The sequence below is a fragment of the Diadema antillarum genome, unplaced genomic scaffold (assembly GCF_040938485.1).
Source record: "Diadema antillarum isolate AM-2024a unplaced genomic scaffold, OU_Dant_1.0 scf00000030, whole genome shotgun sequence".
Classification (NCBI taxonomy): Eukaryota; Metazoa; Echinodermata; class Echinoidea; order Diadematoida; family Diadematidae; genus Diadema; species Diadema antillarum.
Genome location: NW_027270919.1, coordinates 2,878,413 through 2,888,008, shown reverse-complemented (window position 1 = coordinate 2,888,008; position 9,596 = coordinate 2,878,413).

Genomic DNA, 9,596 nt, shown 5'->3' with positions numbered 1-9,596 from the left:
CATGGAATACGAACCTCAAACGGCACATATGTCTTTGCATGGTCCCAAGCACACATATAATACTGCTAACCCAGATTCGTTTAGTGAGACTATTGGGCAACCTCTCTTGATGTGTCAAAGAAGAGGATGAAATCACATGAAAACCAGAGTGAGCCGGAGTGGGAGAGATCCAAGCACTCTTTTGTAAAAAGAGAGCAGGGCAAAGTGGGTGGGAAAGTAATATTAAAGGACAACTCCACCTTCATAAACATGTGGCTTGAGTGAATGCAGCAATATTAGTAGAACACATCAGTGAAAGTTGGGGGAAAATCGAACAATCCGTTCAAAAGTTATGAGTTTTTAAAGTATCTGAGTAGTCACTGCTGGATGAGAAGACTACTATAGTGTATGATGTCATATGCATACAACCATATAAAGAAAATAAAAAGAGAATTTCACAAAACTTTGCTTTTTGAATTAAGTGCACCTTTCTTTGACTTGTTACTGACATATGTTAAGGGTAATATCATTCCCCCTGCCTTCTGAAAGAGAGAATTCAAGTGTTCTTTTGTTATGCGAGAAAAGTGAGAATATGTTGAATTTTCTTTATTCTTTCTTTATATTGTTGTAGGTCGATAGCACAATCAGGGTATGCAATTGTGTAACAGGGCAAAAATGAAAAAAACTTGGTGAAAATGCTTTTTTTTTTGTTTGTTGTAGCTGAGTGTTCAAATTTTCATTTCATGTAAAGAAAGAGTCAAAATTGTGCATTAAACTGCGCATAAATTAGCATTTAAATTAGGGGTGTCGAATTACATTGAAATGACCTATATATTGGAAAAATTCATTAAAAAATAGAATGTTTTTTTTTCATCTGATATTGCTGTTAGATATTCCTCATAAATATCCCTTTCATTCACCACCAGCACATAGCCATGACATATCACAAAATATGAATGAATTTCATATTTTCACTTCTCGAAATGGATGATCAATTTTGTAGGCATTATTTTGAATTCAAATAAAACCACTTTTACATATTTTATCATATTTCACTTTTGCCAAAGAGTGAAGAGGGGAAACTTTCAGGAATAGGTAACAGACATATAGTGGCCATTATTACAATTTTTTATGAAATTAAGGCTGGTACTTTGGAAGATATTATATTTTTCATCAAAAAATTATCTGTACAATTTGACCTTGAATGTGTGCACAGTGTTTGGATCAATTCTCATATTTGTAAACACAGATAGAAGAATGAATGTGAGATTTATGATGACTTGAGTTGATATCCAAGCTGTGACACTCAAACAATGACATATTAAGCCAAAATACTATTTTTTTGCTTATGATATCTTTAGAAATTGAACAAGCATTGAAATATGAACACTGAACACATCATATGACCTTCATGCAGTATAACATGGGCGTGTATCGCACTTTTTTATGCTCAGCAATTTGTAAAAATATAAAAAAATAAGTTCCTATTGCTCAAATTTGCTAAAATTTTCACACAATAGATTTCTACACATGTACAATTCATGGGCAAAAAAACAAGGATATTCAATAAGGGGAAAAGATTCTTTAAAGTAGTCAAATTAGGATATACTGCAGTACCTCACTGAAAATACTGAAAAACGGCTGCACTTATTTTACTCAGCATTTGAAAATGGCTTAAAACTCAAAACTGGCTGAACATTTATTGGCAAACAGCGCACCATATTGTAGTGTGTCTTCAGTACTTTCAGGAAAAGCAGAAAAATAAGCTGTTTCTCCATGTATAGCTGTACAGCATGGGTTAAAAGGTCACAATGTCACAAAAATAAGCCAGCATTACACTCCTACCAGGATGGGATTTCAGACCTTATAACTTTCTCCAGCTGAAAGAACCACTATTTTTTATTGCATGCAAGCAATACTAGGAAAAAATCCATTAATTTGATGCCAAACACATAGGGGTAGACTTAAAATATGGACCTCAAATCTTGATTTTACGTAAGTTGTAAAACGCTTTTTTTTTGACGCATTACGTGGGTTTTGGTGGACTTTTTGGTAATTAATCTTTAATAATTAACAGTAAATATGAAGAAATTAGCTATTGTCTTACCATATGTGATTACTGATGTCTTAGCATGCTGCATGTGAATTTTTAAGTCAGTTGGTGCATTCTTTTTAGAAGTTACAATTTTTTAAAGTGAGAAAGTCATGATTGCATACCCTGATTGTGCTTATCACCTGTACTCATGTGACATCACAAGCTATAGTTGTCTTCTCAAGCAGCCTTGAGTGAGCAGAAACTTTAAAGATTCATAACTTTTGAACGGATTGTCCGATTTTCCTCAAACTCTCAATGTGCTCTACTAATATTGCTGTATTCACTCAACCCACATGTCTATGAAGGTGAACTTGTCCTTTAAAGAAAAATATGATTTACCATAATGAGGGTGGACACAAGGGAGAAGCCATTCCGGTGCAAAGTTTATATAAAGTGCTTAGCACAGAGTGGGTCCCTCGATCCCCACATGTCTGTGTACGATCTTGAGCATGGCTGCCTCCACATGTGTTGTAGGCCTACACCTGCAACATGTACCACAAATCATGGGTCCACTGTTGCAGGTTGGATGAACACATGAGGAAACAAAGAGTTTAGCCTACCGCTAGCACAAAACAGCTGTTCTTCCAGCCCACACACACACACACACACACACACACACACAAATGACAATCTGGCCCAGTGAACTTCATTCTAATCGAATTTTTGTTGCAATTGAGTGGTATCTTACAAAAAAAGAATGGGGTGTTAAGGTTGCTTTAATGTTACTTCTTCTATTCTTCATGTGCCAAGACATGTAGTAGTAGTTGTAGTTTATTCTTTAAAGATCACACCCGTCACACGGACGGCCGGCCTAAAAAGGCCTATGAGTGATACATGTGTACATCAAACATTATAAGTAATACAAAATATATAAATGAATCATGTAAGACATACAGACAATAAAAAAATGATTCAACATAACAAAAGAGAGAATATGGTGGGCTAAATAATATGTGTAGCTTGCCAGTGGTGGTATACAATGTATGAGACTTCTGTCCAGTTAGGCCTGCATATCTCATGGCTACACAGTTTATATTTCCACATTAAAGTACTGTGGCTGTGGCAGATCAATTTGATATTCCTAGTGTACATGTATAATGACAGCGTTGTTTTATCTAGTGAGAGTTTATGATTGATCATGACATGAATGATAACTGTGACCCATTTATAAAGACTCTATTTGAATCTAATGTTTGAACAGTATTGATTACATGTATGGTGTAATTATCATGTCAAAGAATCTACCTCATAAAATCAACTCTTTGATGTTCTGACATGAAAGTTTTCATTAGTTCAACCGAGGTGAACGTCGTGCATGGTGAATTCTTTGACACAGTTAAATTCTTAAGGAGATTTCCTTGTTTGTGACATTGATAATGAAAGTTGACATTGTATGCATAATTGATGCCATTTAACCTACAATTTGCTCGCTCTTATCTTTCCTGTAGCTGGCATTTTTACAAAATGTGAGAATTTGTCTTACTGTGCATGTATGTTTTTGCACGTTTTGTAAGATAACATTTTTAGCACATTGAGGTAATTGTTGAAAATGTTCGTGCAAACTTCTGGTATGCAGAACCATTTTCTTTTTTGCCAGTAAATATTTCATGTATCCATTTTGTATAGTCGTAAATGTCAATTCTGAAGATTTGTTTGCAGTGCTGTATAAAGAAAATTGAGATATAGCAACAGAATTGTTAGTGACATGCACAGCAGTGTACCTCACAAAGTACACTGTAATTGAAGAAAAGCTTAAAATGACCATTTCAAATGTTGCATTGTGGGTCAATACATCGTACAGTAAGAAACTTGAAGTGAAGTACATTGTAGTATTATGAGTATCTACAGACTGTATGTTTGCATTGTTTTGTTTTCAGCAAAAATCAAGAGAAAGACTGGTCATGAAGAAAAGAAAAAAAATCAAATTTGAAAGTGGAATTGAGAGGGACAGACAATTTTGGACATTTCTGTAATCTCAATTTATTCAAGGCATGTTTTTTGTTTTTTCAGCCATCATGTGTCAAACGATGAGCTGATGTGGGTTTATCTCTGTCATTACATTATACAGCAGTAAATGATTGTTTTTCTTGATAAACTAGGTAAACACTCAAAGAAATAAAATGCATTCACATTGTGTTACATGTTGCAGTGATTTTAGATCATGAGCATCTAACAATATTGGTGTCGTTGACAGATTTTTTAATGTTATTTTTTGTTTTGTTTATCGGTTATTTCTAATGTTATAACCCCAAAAGTCAAACGATGTCAAATACTTCAGTGTTCGTTGATGAGAACTGATGTTATCACAATCAATGTACCTTTTCCAAAATTTGGATTGTCAGTATTTCGATGTCACATTTTGTTCAGAAGAATGTCTTTGTATGACTTGCTTGTAACTTTCATGCAGCTTGGTTTCAAGAATATCAGACAATGGTGACCATTCTGCTATTAAATACGTTGCAATCACCCAGACTTTTATAATAATTGATGTCACGTACCGTTTCATTCTAGCTTGATTGCTATACAACTGTGCTGCGTGCGCATGCGTCTTCATGGTGAAATTAATCATGCAGTCCTCAAGAAACAACCAGTATAACATGACTAAAGAGGGCAAGCTGAAAATGGAAATTAAAGTTTTTACAGAAAAGTATATTTCTGGCAATATCAAATGTGTGGATGCTTTCATTATTTCTCAAAACTTTGTGTTTGGAATGAAGAGCTGTGTAGTACCTAAAGAGAGAGAGAGAGAGAGAAGGGGACGTGGCTGTGTGTGTGTGTGTGTGTGTGTGTGTGTGTGCGTGTGCATGTGTGTATGCAATAACTGCAAGCATGAATGCAAAAGATCGAGAAAGAGAGAGAGGTACAGGTATGAGAAAAGAGGGTGACAGCAGAAGAGTGTATGGCAGTGGTGAGGAAATACAAGAAAATTATATTCAGTACCTTATTATTATTAACATAACGATATGTTTCATACACTTCAAGTTTACTACACATGTACACTAATTTGTTGACATTGACATGCTTCAAAGGTCAGACAAAATTTATATTACCCCAGTTATCCCACTTACAAAGTAACTAAAATAGTTTGTAAAAGTGTCCCAGCAACTGAAAACATTTCAAGTAAAACAAGAAAATGTTCTTTTATAGTACTCATTGTTGCAACACTGCCGAAAAAGTAAGCTAATACACAGGCGATTGCCTAGTGTACAAATTGAACTCAAGATTACGCTAAACATAATTATGAAATATTAATGTATGATAACTCAGAATTGTGCCTTTTTTCTCGTATCCGGGCACTTACCCCCTGGGCAACTACCCTCCGGATAACTACCACCCGGATAATTACCCCCCAGGTCTATTCCCCCCTAGGGCAACTACCCTCCTAGGGCAGTCACCCTCCAGGGCCATTACCCCCTAGGACAACTACCACCCGGTCATCTACCCTCCTAGGGCAACTACCCCCAAGGGCAGTTACCCCTAGGACATCTACCCCCTGGATAACTAACCCCCTGGATAACTACCCCCTGGGTAACTACCCCCTGGATGACTACCCCCCGGATAACTACCCCCCCAGATAACTACCACCCGGATAACTACCCCCTGGATAACTACCCCCCGGAGAACTACCCCCTGGGTAACTACCCCCCGGATAACTACCCCCAGGATAACTACCACCCGGATAACTACCCCCCGGATAACTACCCCCAGGATAAGTACCACCCGGATTACCACCCCGAGATACCCCCCCATAACCACACCCCGAACCCCCCCCCCCCTCCTGATACTTACCCACTGGACAACCTTCCCTCTCCCCCCCCCCCCCCGTAAGTTACCATACACCCGTTGTAATTTTTCCATAAGTTCATATACCATATCAGAAGACTAAGCTCATGTAGGCCCTACATTAATGCACCTTTCTCTTACACTGTCATCATTTACTCTTTTGGCTTGTCATTTTCTACCATTATAACACATTAGACGATAAATATAAGAAAAGGAGAGTTGATTTCACTGTAATTCATATTCCCATAACATTAGCGAGGGACCCTTTGATATAAAGCCATAGTTTCTGATAGGATCCAGGCACGGTTTTATTAAAGTTATCAGTCCTGACAAGCTGTCAGTTCCACACAATTACCAGTCGTTGTAGGTCGATCAAAGCAGGTCCATGGTAACAAGTCAGTGACTCGAGCTTATTAATCAAGCAGAACCCATGGTTTTATTGAAATTATTAAAGACTAACAAGATGTCATCACTGGCAACTTTTATCAAACGGTGCCCTAATCTGTCATTTGAGTAAAATTACAGCTTATTTTACATACAAGTAGAATTGTGCTAGTTTCCAAATTAAATGTTCTCGACACTTTAAGGAGAAATCCAGTTCAAATATAAGCTAGTCTGATTAGAAAGAGTAAAATATCAAGAGTTTAACGGTACAACGTGTATTTCTTTTTCTTTTCTTTTCTTTTTTACAAAACACCTCTAGTTGTTAAAGAAGTCTTTTGTCCTGCATCCTCTTTTTGAATAGATCTAGAGAGTTGTAGTTGACAGAATCCTTCTTACATTAGGGCTGCTCTGTTTTATCCCGGCCATTGTAAGACTTCATGTATTTTCTTTTTCACAAAAACTTGAATCCTTCTTGGAATAACATGCTCTTTAATATTTCGTAAGGGGTTTCTAATTATCTCACCCAAAAGATGTTAAAAATCTGAAGTTAGGTCTTGACTAAAACCAGACGATATGAAAAAAATGTTTGTTTTTTTTTTCAATTCAAATAGCAAACGTTGTTCGAAAATGACAATGAGAGACGTACTTTTCTGGGGGGGGGGGGAGTTATTGCAAGAGGGTGATTGTTTGGAGCCTAATTCTAATAAGGAGTAATTGTCAAGGGAGGTAATGCTCTGCGGTGATCATACCAAGGATGTGACAATCTCTTTCCGCATCCTTGATATACTAGTTGTTAACGCCCAATGATGCAGTAGGGCAATTCTGAAATGAGCGTTAATGGTATAATAGTAAAACAGTTACAAAATTGATGAAATGTAAAGAAAGCAAATTAAGACAGAGACGAAGTACACAAATAAAGATACAGTGTACTCCCGTTACAACGAACACGGTTATAACGAAATTTCGTTATAACGAAGCAAAACTTCTGGTCCCAAAATTATCGCCATTAAAGTCTATGGTACAAAATTCACTTATAACGAAGACGGTTATAACAAAATTTTCGTTATCACGAAGTCTTTTCTGAGCGCCACTGACAAAGAAAAACAACAGAAATGTGCTCCGTTACAACGAAATGCGTAGCGGAACAAGCATTTTTATAGCGTCTCTGCATGCATGAGCGAACGCTTCACGTCATTGTATGTTCACTCCATGTATCACGCACAGTTTCCGAGGGGATCTTGCGTTATTGTAATACAATAATCTGAATTCAGATAAGGTTTGCTTCATTGTTCCGAAGTCCTTTAATACAAAACACACAGATTCTGATACAACTAAATGTCCGTAATAGTTCGGAAATGAAATATTAAGCACATTTTGGCGTTATTCCAAAGGTTTGTTAATCCGATAATAAAATATGGTTCTTATTCTTATTCTTATACGGTTCGTTAGACCGAAAATGATAGGAATTCAAAACGTTCGTTAATCGGAACATTACAAAAAGAATCGTTAATCCATGGTGGAAAAAAGTGAGTAGACTAACAAAACTTAAGAATTGCAATCCTTATAATCGTCTTAAGATAAAGAAATCTTCGAAATAACTAACCTTTCTCATTTTTTTTTTCATTAACAAACTTTCTTCGGAATAACGAACCTTATTTCATTTTCGGATGAAAAAGCCTTCGGAACAACGGACTTTCTGAATAGTGAACCTTTCTATTTTTTTTTTAATTTATAATTAACCTTCAGAATGACGAACCTCATTTCATTTTCAGATCAACGAACCTTCGGAAAATGAACAATATTATTTCAATCTAAATTATGAACTTTCGGAATAATGATTTTTCGGAAATGCGAACCTTCAGATAAACAAACCATCGGAATCCCGGGAATGGCGAAACTTCGGAATAAGGAGCCTTCGGAGTAACGTACTTAAGTAAGAAAAGAACCTTTAGAATAACGAACTGTAACCAAATCCTATACACCGTCATTTTCTCTACATTTGTGACACCACAAACAACTTTATGCTCTTTTAAAATGTAATATTTAAACAAAATTAAAAAGGTACTCTCCCATTTCACATAGCTTTCCAGCGTATGATGATGATTCAACAAACATTTTTTTTTTTTTATGCGTGGTTTCCTCCTTTTCGTTATACATTGCATATCATATTTGTTCGGTTATAACGAAATTTCGTTAAAACGAAAAAAATAAAAAAACTGCCGGTCCTGAGCATTTCGTCATAACAGAGTGCACTGCACATTGAACACACACGAGATAAATCCCTGGTAATGAGAGAAAGAGGAAAGGTGAGTAATGAATGACATGAATAGACTACCTTCACGGTACATGGACAGAGAAAAGCGAGAGGGAAGAGGAAGATGATGGGTCAAAACCAGGGCACGTGAGGCATGAGATATAAGCTCAAAATAAAGAAGTGTTGCATGGAGTTGTGGTAAACGATAGACGATTGTGGTTAAAAAAAATATTGCAAAAAGTGAAGTGTAACATTTCTTCAAAATGTCTTTAGTTCAATGGTAAAGGCATTCAAACTTAAAACTTCTTTTATACTACTATCAAGAGAAATCCGAAATTTCGGAACAGTAAGAGAAAATACACTGTACAGATTTAGCGAAAATAGTTTTGGTTAAAGGCATTGACATTTACTGGATTACCGGGTAGGATATGCAGGGACATTTCGTTTTTGATGAACATAGAGTCAAAATACAGAAGGGAGTAAGCTTGTACATAAATCGTCCTAAATGCAAAAGATACAAATCGTAAATCCTTAAGATGTTGTTTCATAAGATGAAGTATCAGTATGGCATCTCCGTGATTCCTGGCAAATGATACAAAGAACTTCGTTTCCTGTAGTAATAATATTCTTTTTATTAAAAGTAAGAGTTGGGGGGGGGGGGGGCAATGACCCGGGAGGTACTTATCCGGGGGGTAATTGACGTGGTGCACTGTCCTGGGGGTAATTTTCCTTTTGATAGTTATATAGGGGAGGGGGAGTTGTAAGCCTACTTATCCGGGGTAATCATCCATGGGAAGTTATCGGAGGGGGTAGTTATCGGGAGGAAGTTATCTGGGGTCTAGTTATCGGAGGAGGAGGTAGTTAACCTGGGGATAATTATCCTGGTGGTAATTATCTTGGGGGTAGTTATCCGGAGGGTAATTATCCGGGGGGTAATCATCCGGGGGTAATTATCCGGGGGGGGGGGGGGGTAGTTATCCGGGGGGTAGTTACCCAGGGGGTAGTTCTCCGGGGGGTAGTTACCCAGGAGGTAGCTTCCGGGGGTAGTTATCCAGAGGGTAGTTCTCCGGGGGGTAGTTACCCAGGGGGTAGTTATCCGAG